At 55.1% G+C, this 21,625-nt stretch overlaps 2 long non-coding RNA genes across 2 annotated transcripts; both read left to right on the forward strand.

Moving 5' to 3' along the window:
- Positions 1 to 596: 596 nt before the first annotated feature.
- LOC132343612 (uncharacterized) lies at positions 597 to 2,517 on the forward strand. Its single transcript, XR_009492530.1, has 2 exons — positions 597 to 1,029; positions 2,276 to 2,517. It is a non-coding gene; the product is annotated as an uncharacterized lncRNA (long non-coding RNA).
- Positions 2,518 to 16,942: 14,425 nt separating this feature from the next.
- On the forward strand, positions 16,943 to 20,845 carry LOC112443417 (uncharacterized). The gene is made up of 2 exons (XR_003031756.2): positions 16,943 to 17,554; positions 18,531 to 20,845. It is a non-coding gene; the product is annotated as an uncharacterized lncRNA (long non-coding RNA).
- Positions 20,846 to 21,625: the final 780 nt, after the last annotated feature.

Below are 21,625 nucleotides of genomic sequence, written 5' to 3' on the forward strand. Positions count from 1 at the left end.
ACTGAGGGGCCAGCAGCGGTGGGTGGGGGAGAGCCCTGCGGAGGAGCCTGAGCGAGCTGCTGTGCTCCTCTGGAACGTGGAGGTGATCCCTGCAGCTCTTCCCAGGGTAGTTCTGAGGCCACAGAGGTCCAGGTCTGAGAGGCAGGCCTGGCGTGTGCGTGTTTGCTGTGATCGAGATGCTGCTTGGCTACCCACGCTTTTGCTCTTGCTGTTATCGTGATGGTGGTTCTTTATCGAGCCGTGAGCTGGCCCTAGTCATGTGATGGCTCATTTAATCCTTGCCACACCGTGTGCGTAAATACTCTCACCCCGCCTGGGGGGCCAGAGGAGCAGGGAGCTGGGGAGGAGATGAGGGACCTGGAGGTGGAGTCTGTGCAGAGTCGAGGTCACGCCCCCCCATTCCCTTGCCTCCGGCTCTCCGTCATCCTCCCTGCACCGTGGCATGGGTGATCCCCTGGGGAGGGGTGGGGAGCCTGTGGGGCAGTGGGATCTCAGCCAGCGGAGCCTGGTGGCTGACCCCGGGAGTGTCCGGGGGTCGGTGGGGGGACCCATGTGGCAGGGCAGGTCTGGGGTGGCCTGGCTCAAACCCTCCGCCCGCCCCTCGGTTTCCAACAGAGATTCGTTTAAGAGCAATGGCCAGCTTGCTCGGGGACTTCAAAGATAGTATTTGATGAGTTTTAGCAGCTTCAGCAAAACTCTAATTTGAATTTCAGGCGCTGGTGTGTGATTTCCTCGGTGACAGCTCCGAGGGAGGCTGGGGCTTGGCTGTCATCCGCTGGGGCCCTCTCGCTGGCCGCCCACCTTCCCGGGGAGGAGGGACAGGAGGAGCCGGCAGCCCGGGCTCCACTGAAGCTCAGGGAGGAGGAGAAGAAACAAGAGACAGGGAGAGAGAGGGCTGGGGGGCGATGAGAGCAGACACCAAGGAACAGAGAGAGGACGGAGAGGCTGGAGGGGCTGAGGGTGAGGTCAGGGACCCCGGAGGACACCCCAGACATGCGGGGAAAGACGGGAAGGCCCAGAGGAAAACAGGTGAGCGGAGGGAGAGAGAAAGAGACAGAGAGAGACGGAAGGAACAGAGAGACAAGCCAAGAGCCAGACTCAGGGGGTGAGCGAGAGAAAGAGCAGGGAGGTGGAGACAGAACTGCCAGGAGGAGGGTGGGAGAGGGAGCGGGGAGGACGGACAGACGGACGAGAATTATGGGCAGACGCTCTTTCACTGAGGGTGCTCAGGGCCAGGCCCGGGGGCCCTGGGGTCCCAGAGATCGAGACAGGGGAAATGGGGGTTGGGGGTGAGACTTGGCTCAGGGCGCTGGGTGCGGCAGGAGAAGAAAGTTCTGTCTCCCAGCCTCCCTTCCCCAGCACCCTCCTGCCCCCACCTTAGCTGAGGGTCTTAGGTCCTGTGTCTCTGGGTCCCAGAGTCCAGCTCTGAACCCAACCTCTCTCCACTGTCCTGACCCCCAGCCGTGGGGCAGCTCGTGAGCAGGATGATAACGCCTGGTGCCAAGGCTGTGTGTGGGTCCCGAGTGCATTGTAGCCAACCCACCCTCCCCACCGCCCCACGTACCCACACACAGACACGCACGATGGGTGAGAGGGAGCCAGAAAGGGAGAGGCAGAATGAAAGAGGAATCGAGGTGCAAGGGAAAGAGTCCCTTCTTCTCTCTGAGCCTCAGTTTCCTCCTCTGGGCAAAACCAGGATCCAAATTCCCACCTCTCACTGGGCTCTTGCCAGGGTAAATGAGATGAGTCGTGTAACGGGTTTAGCACCTGGCTCAATTGGATCTGAGCTGAAGGGGACCCATGCCCTTGGGAAGAGACCCTGGGTTCTGAGATCTGTCTTCCTCGTGATGTCTCCCCTCCTGGGGGAGAGGAAGGCAGTGCCCCTCTCCCCTGCGTGACCTTCAAGGCCACAAGGACCATCCCCCAGCCTCAGAGCAGAGCTCTGGGTGTCACAGGCCCTGTATAGCTGTCATCCAACTGGGCTCTGGGGAGTCAGTGAGAGCAGAGGCTGGGGGCAGGATGAGATGAGAACTCCAGCCCGGCATGGGTCGCGCAGGCAGCCACTAGCCCCGTGTGGCTACAGAGCCCGTGAAAAGCAAGTAGTTTGAATTGAGATGATTTAGCATGAAGAAAATGTCAACTATTTCGTTAGTATTTTTATATTGATTACACGTTAAAATGAGAATAATTTCGATGTTCTGGGTGAAATAAAATATATGGTTAAATTGAGATTTCCCTGGTTGTCCAGTGGTAAAGAATCTGCCTGCCAATGCAGGGAACATGGGTTTGACCCCTGGCCCAGGAAGATTCCACATGTGACTAAGCCCATGTGCCTGCAGCTGCTGAGGATCTTGAACCTGGAGCCCATCTCTGCAAGAAGAAAAGCCACTGCAGTGGCAGCCCTGCACGCAGCAACTGGAGAGCAGCCCCTAGTCGCCGTAACTAGAGGAGCCAATGCACTGCAATGAAAACCCAGCACACACTCCCCCCCAAAAAATATATATGTAGTTAAAGTAATTTCTTCTGTTTCTTCTGATTCTTTTAACACAGCTATTGTAAAATTTAAAATGGCACCTGTGGGGACTGCCCTGGTGGTCCGGTGGCTAAGACTCCAAACTCCCAAAGCAGGGGGCTCGGGTCCCACCCCTGGTCAGGGAGCTAGATCCCACATGCCATGACTAGAGATCCAGCGAGCCAGAACTAAGACCAGTGCGGAAATAGATAAATAATGCAGATATTTTTATAAGGGTGACACGTGTGGCTTGTGTTCTGTTTCTCCTGGTCTCAGAACATCTGAGCTGGAAGAATCATTAGCTCTCGTGGTATAGGTTGGGGGCGGGGGCTGGGGCTTGCTCCAGGTCACACAGCCTAAAAGGAGTATCCAGAACTCACCAAGGATGGGGGCAGGCCAGTGAATTAAGGACACCACAGCTGCGGAAGGATGCGCTCATTTAAAAAGGAGAAAAAGGCAAAGCTGAGCTCTGGACTCAGCCTTCAGTGGTGAAGGCTACAGGCCTTACACGCTTCATAAAAGGCAGAGCAGAAGTGTTACAAACAGGCCCAGGTCTGGGCCTCAGGACCTCAGAGACCCACCAGCGGGCTGTGTAGAGGACAAAGGCGAAGCTGGCTGGGGGTGAGGCCAGTCCGTCAGCCCCTCTGGTGCCCGCTTCCCTGTCAGTGGCCTAGTGTCCAATGGGTCAGTGGTACAGAGCCTGCCTGTCAGTGCAGGAGGCGTGATTTGATCCCTGGTCCGGGATGATCTCCTGGAGAAGGAAATGGCAACCCGCTACAGTATTCCTGCCTGGAGAACCCCATGGAGCCTGGCGGGCTACAGTCCATGGGGTCGCAGAGTTGGACACGACTTAGCAGCTGAACGACAACAGCAAGTCCGAAAGGGTAGGCTTTGGAACCCAGTGGGCCTGACCCCTGGCTGGCTCTGTCACCTATCAGAGGCCCTGAGCAAATCACTTGACAACTCTGGGGCCCCCCTTCCTCTTTGAAAAAACCTCCTACGTCCAAGGACGGCTGGGAGGGTGGGTGGGTGAGAGATGTGAAGGGCTCGGGCCCTGTGGGCACACAGGCATGGGAAGTGTTCATTCGTTCAGCACCTGCCCTGTCTTAGGCGCCGGGAACCCAACAGTGAACCGGGAAGGCCAGGGGCCCACCCCGCTACGGTGCTTCCCGTGTAGGTGAGGAGACAGACCAGTGAGGAGAGGCTGCATACACATGTAGATGGTGACAGGTGCGGTGAAAACAGCTAACCTGAGGGTGAAGGGACAGAGAGTGACCTGGGCACATTGTTTTAGGCCGTGTGGATGGGTGGTTCGCGGCACAGTGATACTCAGCTGCTGTGGATATTATTAGAATCTGAGAGCCCTGGTGCTGGAAAGTTCTACAAAGGCTCTACAGCTCCGGCCCTCCGCCTCCCAGGGGCCCACTCCTCCTGCAAGGCTGAGACGACAGCTTTGACGTTGGACTTCCGGGTTTCAATCCCAGTTCCACCTCCTAGTAGCCAAGTGACATTGGCTGAGTTCCTATTCTGTCCTCTCTGCCATGAGGATGATAACACAGGACAAGGTTGTGCTGGCCTCCCGGGACGGCCGGTGGGGGGCTTGGTCCACCTGCAGATGACAACTCTGGCCCAGGCCTGTCCAGCAAGGCTGACCCCAAGACAGTGGCCCCTGGGGTCAGGGCAACGCAAGGGTGCAACGGAGGCGTGAAGGAGGGTTTCCTGAAAAAGCCGACATCCTGGTCACAGCTCAGGATGCCTTCCCGCAGAAGCAGGAGTCGGCCAGGAAGAAGGGAAGGCCAGGCACCCTGGGCTTTGGGACCACGAGCAGAGGCGCAGGGAGCCATGCTTCCTTCTTGCCGCAGGAACAGGACAGGCACAGCATTTAGAGGGCTGCTGGCAGTCTGGTAGCCTGGTGAGGGAGGTTGGAGGCCGGGACTTGTGAGTGATGAGTCGTGGAGCGCCCTGTCTGTCGGCTGAGCCGCCAGGACTTCATCTCGGCCACTCTGCGGGTCTGGAGCCAGGGCACAGTGTGACCCCATCCCCGTCGTAAGCAGATACTGCTGACGGTTGAGGGGCTGGGAAGACAGCTCTAGGGCCCCTGGGGCCTTCCTTTTTCTAGCCTGGGATCTCCAGCTGCGTCCGAGGCCATCTCTTCAGCATGTGCCCTGCTTGCAAACGGGGCCCAGGGGAGTGAGGGAGTGTGGCTCTTAGACTGACAGCTCAGAACACCCGGTGCGTCTGGCTCCCTAAACCTATCCCTGTCTGTGTCTTCTCACCACATGCGTGCCTGCTTTCAGCCAGTGGGTTCAAATCCTGGCTCCCTCACTTACTCTCCGTGTGGCCTTGGGCAGGTGACTAGCTCCTCTGTGCCTCGGTCTTCTCATCTGTACAATGGGGAGGAATCTCCTCCTCAGAGCAGTGGGTGCGTGTGAGTAGAAGAGTTCATGTGTCTGGGGAGTGTGACTCATGGCTCCTGCGTGCCTCCCTCATCTAACACCCCGTGAAGTAGGTGCGGGGAGAGACTGTACTTAGCTCCTGTGTTAGAGACAAGGAAGCTGAGACTGAGAGGGAGATGGCCTGTCCAAGGACACTGACTCCGTGTACAGCAGGGGCACAGCTGGGACCAGGAGTCAGGTATTTTGGTATCTGGTCTGGAATGCTTTCCAGTACCATCAAGAGTAATATTTCAAGTTGCCCTGATGGAGCTCTAATGGGAGGAATCCGGGCGTCTCCCAATGATGTTATGTTTGAGCAGAGGCTCTGAAAGCAGGAAATTCTCAGCCTGCACCTCCATTTCCCCAGAGGAATCAGTCTATGTGGGCATCTGCTCTCTCCGCCCTCCGGGACTGGGAGCTGGGGTCAGTAGGCTGCCCTTGCCCAGAGCTGCCTGGTCTCCCATCCAGCCCTGCCTGCTCGGCAACATCCCTGGAGCCTTCCTGGTGCTAACCCCACCCCCAGCCCTACCCCGGCCCCGCACAGCTCTTGTCATCGTGTATAACGATTGTCTAGTTTCCCGCCTGTCCCTCACTAGATTGTAGCTGCAGGGAAGAGTCTCTGAGCTTGGTCACCTCTGTCCCCAGCATGAGGACTGAGCCCTATTATTGTCTGCTCCAAACTCTGACCCTCCCTCCCTCTCTTAACCTGGTGCTTCTCACTCCTTCTTCCAGGATTGCTCCCCAAGGAGCCTTTTAAGACATCTTCTCCCCTAACTCTCCATGCTCATGAAATTTTCATACTACAGATACACTGTATGTTTGTGTATGTGCTCTATCTATGCACTTTATACATAACAAGAGTAAGATTTTTTCACCCTCCAATTGCCAAATATCATCCCCCTTAATTGGGCTTTTCTGTTGTCTCAGCAGTAAAAAAAATCTGCCTGCAATATAGGAGATGCAGGAGATGTGGGTTTGATCCCTGGGTTGGGAAGATCCCTTGGAGAAGGAAATGGCAACCCACTCCGGTGTTATTGCTGGGAAAATCCTAAGGAAGGAGGAACTTAGCAGGCTACAGTCCATGGGGTCACAAAGAGTCAGACATGACTTAGTGACTGAGCACATCCCCCTTAACCTTAACCCACGTCACTTGTGAGTCCCGTGGCCTGTAAACCACACTTGCTCGATTGACTTAATTGCTTCACCAAGAGTTAATCACTTCTCGGTAGAAGATGAACATGGCAAAACCGAGGTTAGGGCAATTTTGCTAGGTCAGGTGGGTGTAATGGGAGCAGGAAGGCAACATGGACCCTGGCCTAGATCCATCCACCCCAGCTGGGGGGCCCAGCTCAGAGGAGGGCGAGGGCAAGTTGGCCTCGTGTGGTTATGGGAGATCTGAGTTGGCAGAGCCCTTCAAGATTGTCTGGCCCAAACTCATTTTACTAATGGAGAGATTGAGGCCAAGGGAAGAGTGGAAGGCCTAGAGAATTTGTAACAAGACTGTGAGCCTGTTGAGGGGAAGACGTGTCTTCCTAATTCCTGTATTCCCAGCACCTGACACCATGTCTGACACAGGTTAGATGTACAGGGCATGGTGGATCAACAGATGAATAGATGGATGGGTGGATGAGTGGATGGACAGACAGATGGGCAGATGGGTGGATGAGTGGGTGGATGAATGGATGAATGAATGAATGGATGAATGGATGGATGAGTGGGTGGATGAATGGATGGATGGATGAGTGAGTGGATGGATGAATGGATGGATGGATGAGTGAGTGGATGGATGAATGGATGGATGGATGAGTGAGTGGATGGATGAATGGATGGATGGATGAGTGGGTGGATGAATGGATGGGTGAATGGATGGATGGATGGATGAGTGAGTGGATGGATGAATGGATGGATGGATGAGTGGGTGGATGAATGGATGGGTGGATGGATGAATGGATAGATGAATGAATGGATGGATGAGTGGTGGATGAATGGGTGGGTGGATGGATGAGTGGGTGGATGAATGGATGGATAAATGGATGGATGGATGAGTGGGTGAATGAATGGATGGATGGATGAGTGGGTGGATGAATGGATGGATGAGTGGGTAGATGAATGGATGGGTGAATGGATGGATGGATGGATGAGTGAGTGGATGGATGGATGAATGAATGGATGGATGAGTGGTGGATGAATGGGTGGGTGGATGGATGAGTGGGTGGATGAATGGATGGATAAATGGATGGATGGATGAGTGGGTGGATGGATGGATGGATGAATGGATGGATGAGTGGGTAGATGAATGGATGGGTGAATGGATGGATGGATGGATGAGTGAGTGGATGGATGGATGAATGAATGGATGGATGAGTGGGTGGATGAATGGATGGATGAATGAGTGGATGGATGAATGGATGGATGGATGAGTGGGTGGATGAATGGATGGATGAGTGGATGGATGAATGGATGGATGAATGGATGGATGAGTGGGTGGGTGAATGGATGGATGGATGGATGAGTGAGTGGATGAATGGATGGATGAGTGGATGGATGAGTGGGTGGATGAATGGATGGGTGGATGGATGAGTGGGTGGATGAATGGATGGATGGATGAGTGGGTGGATGAATGGATGGATGGATGAGTGGGTGGATGAATGGATGGATGAATGGATAGATGAGTGGGTGGATGAATGGATGGGTGAATGGATGGATGGATGGATGAGTAAGTGGATGAATGGATGGATGAGTGGATGGATGGATGGGTGAGTGGGTGGATGAATGGATGGATGGATGAGTGGGTGGATGGATGGATGGATGAGTGGGTGGATGAATGGATGGATGAGTGGGTGGATGAATTGATGGGTGGATGAATGGATGGATGGATGAGTGGGTGGATGAATGGATGGATGAGTGGATGGATGGATGGATGAGTGGGTGGATGAATGGATGGATGAATGGATGGATGAGTGGGTGGATGAATGGATGGGTGAATGGATGGATGGATGGATGAGTGAGTGGATGGATGGATGAATGAATGGATGGATGAGTGGGTGGATGAATGGATGGGTGGATGGATGAGTGGGTGGATGAATGGATGGATGGATGAGTGGGTGGATGAATGGATGGATGAGTGGGTGGATGAATTGATGGGTGGATGAATGGATGGATGGATGAGTGGGTGGATGAATGGGTGGATGAATGAGTGGATGGATGGATGGATGAGTGGGTGGATGAATGGATGGATGGATGGATGAGTGGGTGGATAAATAGATGGATAGATGGACGGGCAGATGGACAGATGTGCAAAGGATGGCAGATTGTGACACCTGGGTTTCTAGAAAGCTCTCTTGATGCCAGGTGCCAGTTGGGCCTCAGAAAACAAAATAGGAACGCTGGGCAGGGTGATCATAAGGTCCCTGACTCCAGACTCATGTTTCAGGTGCCTCCTTGGGTGTTTAACTGAAACGTCAAGCTTAACATGCCCCCAGTTGTGTTCCTTTTCTTTCCTCCAAAACCTGCCCTCGCTCTGCTCGCTTCCCCAGCCTGTGGCGACTTCATGCTCCCACTTTCAGACCAAGCTTGGGAATCATTCTTGAGTCTTCTCTTTTTTCTCACAACCCACGTCTAATCCATCAGCAAACCCTGTCTGCCCTGCTGTCAGCATCTGACCACCCCTCACCAGTGCCCTGGTCCAGGCCCTCATCATTTCCCTGCTCAGCTAACAAATGAGCCACTCAGAAACTTATTTAGGTTGCAGCCTCATTTTAATTTTTAATCTTTATGAAATTCTTCTGTGATGAGATACTGCAATAACCCCTAAGTAATCTCCCAGCACCCACTCTCTCTCCCTATATTTATTCTCTACACAGCAACCGCAGCACTCACTCAAAACCCGCCACTGGCCAAACCCTTACAAGGCCGTGGAAGGTCTTAGGTAATCTGGCCTGGCTACTTTTCTTTCTTTGACTAGTTATTTTTATTTTTTATCGGGCTGCGAGGGTCTTAGCTGTGGCACACGGGATTTTCGATCTTCACTGGGGCACGTGGGATCTAGTTCCCTGACTGGGGATTGAGCCAGGGCCCCCTGCACTGGGAGCGTGGAGTCTCAGACACTGTGCCACCAGGGAGGTCCCCCTGACTACTTCTCTAACTGCATCTCCTCCTAGGCTTTCCCTGGCTCACCCTGCTCCAGCCACACTGGCCTTCTCCATACTCCTCGCACCAGCCACAGGCCCACGCCTCAGGGTTCTTGCACAAGCTGTTCCCACTGCTGGGGAAGCTCTTCTGTAGACACTGACATTCACATAGCCAGGCCGTGGAAGTCATCAGGTCTTTGCTGGAGTCACTTAATAAGTGAGGCTTTTCCCAGCCTCCTATCCACACCTCTGCCAGGCCCCTCTGTCCCCTATCGATATAATCGTTCTCTCTTTTTAAAAAATTTTATTTTGTTAATTGTTCTCTTGGACACTCAACATTATCCAGCAGACTATTGACTCATGTATAGTCTCTCCTACTAAAATATGAGCTCCGTGAGAGCAGGGATTTTGTTCTGTTCTGTTCACTGTGGTGTCTGTGGCACCGAGAACCCTGCCTTGGCCACACTGAGTTTAATAGATGCCCATCGTTGAATGAATGGATTCTAGGTACGTGGTGTGAGGGGCGTGGCAGGGGCCCAGGCCTGTCTTGGAAGCCTTAGGCATCATCACCTTGTTCTTTTGCTCCTTCACTTGCCCCTCTTCCCCAGTCACTCAGCAGAGGCACAGGGCTCCATGGAGGGTTAAGCCATGAACACAGATACTACATAATTTCACTAATTCCACTTCCAGTTGGTGATGGAGAGGGAAGCCTGGCGTGCTGCAGTCCGTGGGGTCGCCAAGAGTTGGACATGACAGAGCGACTGAACTGATGATAACCCTAGACTAGCCAGTCAGAGACAGGGAGTGGACGGTGGTGTCCAGGAGCAGGGGCCAAGGGCTGGTGCTCACAGTCAGAGACAGGGAGTGGACGGTGGTGTCCAGGAGGAGGGGGCCAAGGGCTGGTGCTCACAGGAATGGGCCGCCTTCAACGGTGATGGAAACATTCAGTGGGAACAGAGTTTCAGTATGAAGAGGCAAGAAAGTTCTGGAGACGGACAGCGGTGATGGCTATGCAGCAATGTGAGTATAGCAGTTATTGCCACTGAAGTTTCACAAACGGCCACAAGGGTAAATGTTATATTTATTTCGCCACCAAAAAAAAAGAAAAAGTGAAAAGAGAAGGTGTGAACACATATTATCAAGTGCTTTAATATTGTGGGTCATATAAGGGATCAGAGAAGTCCAGAGGACCCTTCTGGCTGGGGTGACTGGTGGAGGCTTTCTAGAGTGGGGTCACTTGGGCTGACCCTTGAAGGATGGGGAGAAGCCGGGTGGAAAAGGCCAGCAGAGGGCTTGGGTGGACCATGGGGCCAGCTTGGGCCGGAGGTGAGTTTGGCCCAGAGTATCTGCTTGGCTGGGGTCCATGGGCCCCATGCTGGGAGCCTTGAATCCCTGTCCCCTCTCAGGGCCTGGGCGTCAGCCCCCAAGAAGGCCTGTGGGAAGCCTCTGACCAGGAGATGGGGGCAGTCTGTGGGAGCCAGGGATCCTCTCCTCAGGCTGCCTGATGGCTGGTGTAAGGAAGCCCGTCATAAACCTGGGGTTCTGGTCTCCACTGCCCAGCCCCTCAGGCCTCTCCCTGTCACTGCAGAAGCCGCAGACTAACCGAGGTCGGGGGTGGAACTCCTAGCAGGCACTTCCTCTGCTCTTACTCCGTGGGCCTCAGAGTCCCGGCTGTGAATCACAGCCTCGTCCTGCAACAGCTGACCTTTCTGCGGTCAGGGGCCAGGGAAGCTAATAACCACTCACTGAGTCCCTGCTCTGCAGGGTAGGTCAGGGCCTTCACGGGGGTTATTTTATAATCCTAAGAGGCAGGCAAGGACTATTATCCTCCCCATTTCATGTGAACTGAAGTGAAGTGAAGTGAAAAAGTCGCTCAGTCATGTCCGACTCTTTGAGACCCCATGGACTATACAGTCCCTGGAATACTCTAGGCCACAATATTGGAATGGGTAGCCTTCCCTTCTCCAGGGAATCTTCCCAATCCAGGGATTGAACACAGGTCTCCCGCAGTGCAGACAGATTCTTTACCAGCTGAGCCGCAAGGGAAGCCCAAGTATACTGGAGTGGGTAGCCTATCCCTTCTCCAGCGGATCTTCCCGACCCAGGAATCAAACCAGGGTCTCTTGCTTTGCAGGTGGATTCTTTACCAACTGAGCTATCAGGGAAGCCCCCATTTCATAGATGAGGAGAATAAGGCCCGAGAGATTATGTGGTTTGCCCAGAGCCAGAGAACTGGGCAGTGGCAGGGCTGATCTTTGACCACGTGACCCCATAGCCCTGACCACTCAGCCCTGGGGCGACCCCCGGCCCGGGGTTTGCTTCAGACCCTGGCTTGCAGGGCTGCTGTGCTAAAATCCCCTCCTCTCCAGGGCAGCTCCTCCCCACAAGCTCCAGGAAGGCCTGGAGCCTGTTGTCACCTGTCCGGCCAGCTCCTCCCAGCTGTGCAGGCGGCAGGTGCGGCCCCACTGGGGAGGGAGTAGACGGGGCTGGCCCGGATGGAGGGCGCCTTGGGAGCCTCTCTTTGGCACAGCTCTGAGCACCTGTGGCAGCATCTTGGCCAGAAGGGGACCCATTCCCCTCCCCTCTGAGGACCGGGAGTTCCTCCATTGTCTCTTCCTGGAGAGTGGGGCGATGAGGTACTGTTGGGCTTTGTGTGAGCCCCCCGAAGCCCACCAGCAGCACCCCAGCCCCCTCGCCACGTGGCAGCCCCGTGCCTGACCCAGGCCTCCGCTCTGCAGGGGCAGCACCAGCCCAGGTGAGGAGCCGGAGGCTCAGAGACAAGTCACACGATGTGGAAGTAGCAGAGTCGGGCCCTGAATCCTGATTTCTCCACCACCTGTGCTCTGTGAGGAGTCACAGAATATTGGAGAAGGGCCCTTAGCGGTCATTTAACCCGCTCGCTGGGGTGGGGCGGAGGAGACCTGTCCAAGGTCACGCGGCTCGTGAGTGACAATGAGTTTAGTTTTCCCACAACTCTCATTATAAATGTGCTGGCCTGCTGCCGCAAATCCTGCTAGTTCCAAGATAAACAAAACTCGCATTTGAGATGTGGTAGGCTTAAAAAAAAAAACAAAAAAAAAAACACGTGTTTGAGGCAAGTGGCTTCTACTGCAATAGGAGACATGCAAAGGGTATGCACACTGAAGCCCCTGCCGCCCCCTCCGGGGCACAGTGGCTGGTGCCCAGGCGGCGAGCTCAGTGCCATGGTTTCAAGACGGGAAGGGCAGGGGGCTTCTTGGCTGCCTCCGTGGCACCCTCTAAGTTCAGTTCAGCTCTGGTGTGGAGCTGGAAAGAAACAGGAGCAAGAATTGGGCATTGTGTATTCATACCAGCGTAACTCTTCCAGCAAGAGATCACCCAGCTTGGACGAGTTTCTCCACCCTTTGGAGCATCCACGTACTTGCTGCTGCTGCTGCTAAGTCGCTTCAGTCATGTCCGACTCTGTGCGACCCCATAGACAGCAGCCCACCAGGCTCCCTCGTCCCTGGGATTCTCCAGGCAAGAACACTGGAGTGGGTTGCCATTTCCTTCTCCAATGCATGAAAGTGAAAAGTGAAAGTGAAGTCGCTCAGTCGTGTCCGACTCCTAGCGACCCCATGGACTGCAGCCCACCAGGCTCCTCTGTCCGTGGGATTTTCCAGGCAAGAGGACTGGAGTGGGGTGCCATTGCCTTCTCCATCCTTCTCCACGTACTTACACGTAGGTAAAATGGGATGGCAGGACTGTCACTGTAGAGAACGTATCAGGGTCAGTCCGCAGGGGGGTAGAGCCCCTGGTACAAAGGGTGCCGACTAGGATGAGGATGAAGACGGGGCGGGCCCAGAGCAGGGGAGACACCGAGCGTGTAAGCATGAAGGTTTCAGGGAGCGAGGTGTTCCGAACCTCGAGGCCAATGCTCACCACTCGCTGACTGCACTTCCCTCCTGACAGGAGGGGAAAGGTGGTGGGTTTTGGAGCCTGACGGACCTGGGTTTGAATACAGACTCAGCCAGTTCCTGTGCAGTGATCACCTCTGAGCCTCCACCCCTTTCTCTGCCATCTAGACGACAGCCACTAGCCACACACGACCATTTAAAATTTAAAATCCGGCTTCTCGGCCACGCTGGCCACGTTTCAAGTGCTCAAAGCCACATCTGACGGTGGCCCCACATGGGGTGGTGCAGGATAGACCGCCTCTGTCATCAGAGAGAGTCCTGTTGGAGGGGGCTCCCTGTGACCGGCACCGGGTGGGGGGCGCACGCCTGGCCGGGCCAGGGCAGAGGGCGGTAACTGACGCTCAGCCTGTCCCTCCTGGGGGCCTCCGGCTGAGCCCCGAGTCCCCGCCCTCACCTGGGCTCAGGTGTGCTCTTCCTGGCAAAGTGAAGGTAATGCCGGGTCCAGCTGCTCTGACTGCACCTCTGCTACTGACTTCCCACGGGACCGAGTGACGTCACCTCCTGGAACCTCAATTTCTTCATCTGCAAAATAATCATTCAAGCCCTTCCAGCCTCAGGGCGATGCTGCCCAGAGTCAAGCAAGCAAATGACTCCAAGTCATGATGTCACTGGGGGGACCAGAGCGTCACAGGGCAGCAAGGCGAGGTGGGGAAAGACTCCATCTGGTATCCAAACCATCTCACTAGCTGAGGACCCTTAGGTCCTCAGAGGAGGCTGCATCTGAATTCCTTCACTGGAAAAGGGTAACCGTGAAGATACTGACTCTACACTTTGACGTTACCCTGAGGATGGGTGACGCAAATGGAAGTGATCTGAGAGCAGCAGAGTGCTCCTCAAGTGTAAGGCGTTACGGATCCGCTGCTCCTGCACAACACGAGGGCGACCCAGTCTCTGGGCCAAGCACCTGCCACCTCCTCTCCTTTCTGTGCTCCACGCCCCCTCCCCTCTACCCACCCCCGACCCCAGGGCTCTCCTGCTCCAAGCCGAGAGACCAGGTTGGCACAGAAATGGGTCGAGATGACCTATTCTGCTGATGCCAGGACAAGACAGCGAGCCCACTGGGGCCTCAGGGCCAGGTTCTACCCAGGAAGTCTGCTTGCCCCTGTGACCCATCCCTTGGGCTGTAGGATCTCGCTCCAGGTGGCCCCGAGGTACAGCAAGGAGGAGCATCAGGAGCACGGTTCCAGGCATGCAGACCCCAGCCCTGGGCTTGCCGCTCTCCAGTCTTACATAAGGTGCTCCCTGGATGCCAGACATCAAGGAAACGGGGGACAGAGAGATGCCAAGGCCGGGCCCTGACCTCCAGGGACTCTGTCCGGCTGGCCCTCTTTTTCACCTTCCACTCCCCTACAGAAGTCTACCCTACTTGAGCTTTGGAAGCACCCCGTGGGCTCTCTGCACTGGGACAAGGACTGCCCGAGGCTTTGGGTCCCTTGATGAATGGTACCATTTTTATGGAGCTCTTCCTACATACCATGACCTATGCGTGCATGCAAAGCTGCTCCAGTCATATCTGCCTCTTCTCGACCATGTGGAATGGAGCCCACCAGGCTCCTCTGTCCATGGGATTCTCCAGGCAAGAATACTGGAGTGGATTGCCACGCCCTCCTCCAGGGGATCTTATCAAACGCAGGGATCGAACCGGTGTCTCTTAGGTCTCCTGCATTGGCAGGCAGGTTCTTTACCACTAGTGACACCCGGATGACCTATACCAGAATCTCAAAGGTGTTCCTTTTAATCTCCACGATTACCTTGAGATTTTCATTACCTCCAGTTTACAGAGAAGAAAAACAATCAGGAAAAGACATGCAAACATGCCCAAAGCACACACCTATCAAGGGACACAGCAGGAATCTGAACTCAGATTTGAGTAACTCTACAACGGGCTCTGAACCACTACATTCTCTATTGTCTCCTGATCCTGAGTTCTCCAAAAAAATGATTGCTGTTCTAGGAAACACTGCTTCCTTCAGGATCCCAGGATAAGAGGAGAGATGGGGAAGGCAGTGAGGCTGTGATGCTTCCCTGAGCTGTCTGGGGGGGGAAGCACCCTCACACATTGGTGCTGACCCCAGGCTGGGCTCAGCGGGAGCTCACACAGGGCCTGAATGGTCCTCTGATTTGAAGGAAGAGCCCCGGCTGAGCCATCAAGGGTCCACTGAGGACTGGTGACTCTGTGAGAGGCAGCAGGGGCCCCTCAAAGTGACAGCTCCTAGACCACAAACGATCTAGTCCCCAAACAAGGCAAAGGGCATGACTCCTGTTGCTACTGGACACGTTTCCAGCTGATAAAAGCAGAGTTTCCGGCCTGGTTGGCTGTCTCAGGCAGGAGAGACGGAGGGGGAGGTCAAGGAGAAAGCAGGTCAGGGGATGTGGTAGGTCTATGACCGTCCAGGTGGCCCTGACCAGTGGCCCAAGGACTGAGAAGTTGGTGGCCCAGGTATCTTCTGCTAACTGGGTATCAAGCAAGAAATGCTCGGATGTAGCCTGGTGTTTAAGAGTGAACTCTGGGCGGCCTGGATGGGAGCGGGTTTGGGGGAGAATGGACACACGTATATGTGTGGCTGAGTCCGTTGTTTGTTCACCTGAGCTGTCACAACGTGGTTAATCGGCTAAAGCCCAATACAAGATAAAAAGTTAAAAGGAGGATTGAGCTCTGGAGTCAGGTGGCCTGGATCACATCCCAGCCGAGCTGCTCGATGGCCATGTACCCGTCAGGTGGCTTTCCTGGTGTAGGTGTCCTTGCCTGAAATGTGGGGCAACAACAGCCCCTACATCATGGTGCTGGGGAAGTAAAAATTACATAAAGCTCTCCATCCAGTGTCCATCATGTGCTAAGCACTTACTAACACCAATTATTAATTATGAGAGCATTTCTGGAAAATATTAATCCCCCCTGCCACCAGTGAAAAAGACAAAACTAAAAAAAAAAAGGAGACAAAGGACCATAGCATTTATAGGCATTTAGGTTGCTCATCCGGAGAAGGCAATGGCACCCCACTCCAGTACTCTTGCTTGGAAAATCCTATGGACAGAGGAGCCTGGTAGGCTGCAGTCCATGGGGTCGAGAAGAGTCAGACACGACTGAGCGACTTCCCTTTCACTTTTCACTTTCATGCACTGGAGAAGGAAATGGCAACCCACTCCAGTGTTCTTGCCTGGAGAATCCCATGGACGGAGGAGCCTGGTGGGCTACAGTCCATGGGGTCGAGAAGAGTCGGACACGACTGAGCGACTTCCCTTTCACTTTTCACTTTCATGCATTGGAGAAGGAAATGGCAACCCACTCCAGTGTTCTTGCCTGGAGAATCCCAGGGACGGGGGAGCCTGGTGGGCTGCCGTCTATGGGGTTGCACAGAGTCGGACACAACTGAAGCAACTTAGCAGCAGCAGGTTGCCCATCTGCACTGGCTTGCTGTTCTTCATACCTGTTTGTCATACGCAACCCTTGCTGACCAGGTTAGCAGTCCCATTGGAGCAGGCATCGCACACTGTCTTAGCCTGTTGTTGCTGTTGTCCAGTCGTGTTAACTAAGTCATGCCTGACTCTTTGCGACCCCAAGGGCTGCAGCTCACCAGGCTCCCCTGTCCTTCACTACCCCCGGAGTTTGCTCAAACTCACGGTCCACTGAGTCAGTGATGTTATTTAACCATCTCATCCTCTGCCACCCCCCTTCTCCTCCTGCCCTCAATCTTTCCCAGCATCGAGGTCTGGGTCCTGGTTCTTCCCATCAGGTGGCCAAAGTATTGGAGCTTCAGCTTCAGCATCAGTCCTTCCAATGAATATTCAGGGTTAATTTCCTTTAGGATGGACTGGTTTGATCTCCTTGCTGTATTAGCCTGATCCATCCTCAACCTCCACAGCGTCGGGCATGGGGCCGTGTACACAGTAGGACCCCACGGGCTCCAGAACTTCAGCTCGAAAGGACACCTGCTCTGCCAGCCTAACACTGTGTGTGTGAACAAAAAGGATAATGCAGTTCTTGCCCTTGAAAGGGTCACAGTTTAGCAAGGGAGGATCTCAAGTCATCCTGTGACAATCTAACAGTCCCACGCTCCCAAGCCCACGCGTTCCTACCTGACATCTCTCTCACCCCCACAGTCCTGTGTGCACACACACGTCCCCTTGGCTCCCTGGGCTCACAGGCAGCTCTGGCCCTGGCCTGTCTGGAAATGTGGGCTTTGGCCTGAACTCTGCGTGGAGCACAGAGGTTTCAAAATAGAGTGAGAAGCTCTTTGGTCCTGGGCCGGCCCCGTGGGTCCGCTTCCCCACCCCGTCCGTTTTTATCAGACCCTCCTGATGGCAGGTCTGTGAAATCTCTCCTGGAGGGGGACTGTGGGTCCCTGGACTGACCTTGTCCTGATGTGTTTGATCAGCTGTTTCTGGCCTGCGCTGGGGGAACCGGTGCACGCAGAGCCGGCAGGAGTGGTGTTTGATCAGAGCAGCTGGGGAGCTCCGGGCTGGGCGAGCTGCTGTCAGCCTTCTGCCCGGTTCTTCTCGGAGGACAGAGAGAGGAGGATGTCCTGATGGACCCGCCCATAGGTAAGTGAGGCGGGGGACCCAGTCGCTGGCGGTGGGGAGAGGTGGAAGGTGGGTCCTGCCTGAGGGTGTGAGGCCAACTGGAGGAGCTCTGTGGGTCCCTGGCTGGGCAGGAGGGGCACCCGCCAAACTCCCAAAGCTCGATGTCTGGTGCCAGGCGTGTGGGAAATACAAGTGTCCAGTGGACGTGGGACCAACGCTCTGGTAGCACCGGGTGGCAGAGCAGAAGGCAGGACAGACGCACGAGAAAGGCCTGGCGAGCATTCACAGGAAGCTGGGCTCGCCCCCCGCACCAACCCCCCCAGCCGTGTCCTAGATCCTCTCTTCTCGGTAAAACCGTGAGTCCTGGAGTGCTTCCCAACAAGGGTCTAGGACAAGGCACGTGGAGCTGTAAGTTCTTTCTGTTTTACCCAAACACGTGCCTGAGTACCAGCTCGTGCAAGGGAAGATGAACAATGAATCTGAGAGCTCCAGAGGCAAGGCGGGATGGCCGGACACCATCGCATCCTCGGTGTTTCCGCTTCCCGCCCTCTCACTGGACGCGTGACCACCAGAGCTCCAATCTGTGCCCTTCCTCGGACGGGACCCTTAGGCTGCGGTGCCAAGGAGCTCCGAGAATCCCGGCTCCTTCCTGGGAGCTCCTGTCCCCCTCTTATCGCTGTCCACCCTGGCCTGAGACAGAGGCTCTGGATTGTTGTATATAGTGTGGCCTGGGGAGCTCCACGGGGCCTTCTGGGTCTGGGGTCTGGGTCCAGGTCTGGGTCTGGGATCTGGGTCTGGGTCTTGGGTCTGGGGTCTTGGGGTCTGGGTCTGGGGTCTGGGGTCTGGGTCTGGATCTGGGGTCTCGGGTCTGGATCTGGGGTCTCGGGTCTGGGTCTGGGGTCTGGGGTCTGGGATCTGGTTCTGGGTCTCCCCTGCCCTCTGCTCCAGGCCCTCCATCTTAGGGCATTTCCTGCCCTTCTCTGCCTTCTTCCCTCAGGTTCAAGTACTAGAATCAGGAACAGACGTCATCTACGAAGCATCTGTACCATTTGGGCATTTTACAGATGTTGACTCTCCCCCTCACAGCCGTCATCAGGAATGACTCACCCAAGGTCACGGTCAGCTGGGAGCTGGGGATGGGAAGCTGCACCACGACTCTGCCTCCAGCAGCCGACCCCCTGGCCCAGACTGAAGGTAACACCACCTCCGGGGAATCGCTGGGCCCCTCTCCTACCTCTGCTCAGCCACTCCTGATCCAGAGCAGCACTTCATCTCTGTACACACTCACCTCCACAGCCAGAGCCCAGCTCCCGGGGACACCCCAGGATCTCAGCTCCAGATACGACTGACGGCTCCAGCCCCTCTCCCCAAACACACTGCTCAGGCAGAAGGGCCTACGTCCTAGAGGCCTCATGGGCTCTGGGCCAAGGTCAGGACTGCCCCAGACTTGAGCACAGCCACCCCCACCCCTGCCTCGGGGCAGACCTGAGCTTTGGTGGGTACAGGGTACAATGCCCCCACCTTCCCCGCAGGACTCTCACTGCAGAAATTATGAACATCCTGTCCGCGTGTCTACCTCTCGTTCCCATGTTGGCTGCCAGCAACGTGACATTTTCAGCTGTTCACCACGAAAGGTTTCTGCTTATTTCACAGTTATCTGCTCAGCACTTTGCGCTTTGGGGGCAGTTGAGGTTCAAGAGATAAATGGCAAGTGGTGGGTGTTCTCAAGATCCCCAAGGGTGCAGAGAGAGAGAGGGAGAGGTGAGACGGCAGGAATGAATGCTCTCCCCAGTGCTGGAAAATGTAGGGAAGGGCTGACCTGTATGTGAAGGACTTATTAATAACAACTACAATTTCCAACACCAAATTCATTAAATCCAGGCTTTTAATTAGAACTACAATTCTGTGGGGTGAATACAATAATTTCCTCTATTTGTGAATGAGCACTGGGAGGAGGGAGCTTAGAAGAGGATAAGGATCTCACCAAGGTCACAGAGTCACAGTGACAGCACCGGGATGCGCCGAGGCTGGTCTCTGAAAGCGACACCACGCCTGCTCTCTGGGAGCGAGGGCTCAGGAAAAGCAGGCTCCACCCAACAGGCGAGCTCCTAGCCACCCCCAGGACGCGCTCACACGTCCGCGGGTTCAAGAGCCCCTAGGAAAGCAGGCCTGTCCAGCCTGGTCCCATCTGACAGCTGCCCACAACCACAGAGAACACGGGTCTATTATCACAGTCCATTTGAAACTCACACAGCATAATTCTTTCCAAAGTACGTATTTTATTTATATAGAGTAGTGCAAGTTGAATGCGAATTAACGGTCTGTAATCCAGTTTCAACAGCATCCTGTGCTGGCTAGCTGCCCTCACCACGGGTGTTGGCCGGTGTGGCTGGCCTTCGTAAGGGATGTGATTAAACATTTCCCCGATTGGGAAGAAATCTAAATTAGCCCGGGGATAATTTTTTTTTTCTTTTTTCCAACAATGTCATCTCCAAAGCACAACGTCTTCTCCTTTCCTCCCAGGCCGAGTCAGAGGGGAGCAACTTTCCGACTTCTTTCTGGCTGTGCTGCTGAGCTTTGGGCCCAAGTCCTACCAGCCCCCATGTTTTCCATGGCCACAAGACACTCCCTTCGACCCTAGATCTCCTTCTTTCATGCCCACTTTCTCCCTGACTCCTCAGAACCCTGGAACACGCTGGGCGCAGTGGAGCTGGGCAGAGGCTGCTCAAGCCCTCCTGTGATGAGAGCACCCCCGGATTTTCTCCGCTGCTGCCCAGCTATCTACCCCAACTTCACAGAGATACCACTCGTCCCCTGGAACCGTTCTGTGTAAGGCTGGCAGTTCCTCCAACCCTTGGTCCATTCGTAGATCTCAGGAATGAGAAATAAAACACCCCTCCCACCCATACTAATATATAGTTAGCCTATGGTATGGTGGCTGCAACGTCGCCTGGGATAGAGAAACTCTGGGCCCGTCCTTTCTCCTTGGTGCTGGTTATACCATGGGCAGAGAACGGGCTCCCGGTCTCCCTGTGTGCCCTTGTTTGACTGGGTCTCCTTCGCCCTCGGCCCTCGGCCCTCAGGGCTCTTCCGCAGGTGATGAAGCTGAAGAACACACCGTGGTTGGGCGGGGGGGGTGGGGGGGGGGTGGGCAGGGAGAATCAGACAGCTTCCTCAGAGAGGACTTGAACCCCCAGGGGAACCTGCTTTCACACTGTACATTGTGGTACTTTCTGGGCTCAGAGTTTCCCAAACATACAAACATTCTGAGACGGAAGAGACAGGTTTTATCAAATAAACAAGTACAGACCATTGTCTGTGCTTCACTCCCTTTCAGGCTCTGTTCACACACTTGCCTGGGCCCATCTTCCCAGGGTGGGCCTCGCTCCTCAGCATCTATTTGCTGTCTGCCTCACTCACCTGTGATGAGCAAATGCCTTTCCATCACGGATCCCCCACTGTTCCCATGGAGTCAGACTCCAGCCTGGAATCTGCCTGCCTTCTTCCTCACCAGGTGTTTCACGAGCTCTGGGATTGGATTAGAGAAGGGGGGTGGGGGTCTCATGAATAAATCCAAGGGTTCCAAGAAAGCCCACAGACTCCTGGGTACCATGGCCAGTGCCCCAAGGTTCAGCCCCGAGAGTGTCCGGGCAGCAACCCAGCAGCAAAGGCCACATGAGAGCCAGTGACGTGGACAAAGGGACCTGGGTAACAGCATCCTCCCTGGTGGCAATCCAGAGAGTCTCTTGCGCAGACAGAACTAGGAAAGTCTTCCTACAATGTAATCCATGCTTGGGGGTCTCCAGGGAGCAATGATGTAAAAATCACTGTTGATGCAGCATCTTGCAGAGGTCCACTCGGAGCAGAAACGAGACTCCGGCTGGACCTTCCCCTCGCGCTGACCAGAACCAGCATAGGCCTGGTGCTCCCAATGGCCGGCCGTGCCGGGGCTCAGAGTGCAGCTGGCAGCAAGGCCTGCTTCCCTGCCTGCTCTCGGCACAGCGAGCTGCAGGTCCAGTGATTCTGAGGCGAAGCAGTGTCCTGCCTCCACCCGGGTCTCCGTCTGAAACCTGAGAAAAGGCTGTCTCGGTA

Source organism: Bos taurus, chromosome 2 (assembly GCF_002263795.3).
Source record: "Bos taurus isolate L1 Dominette 01449 registration number 42190680 breed Hereford chromosome 2, ARS-UCD2.0, whole genome shotgun sequence".
Taxonomy (NCBI): domain Eukaryota; kingdom Metazoa; phylum Chordata; class Mammalia; order Artiodactyla; family Bovidae; genus Bos; species Bos taurus.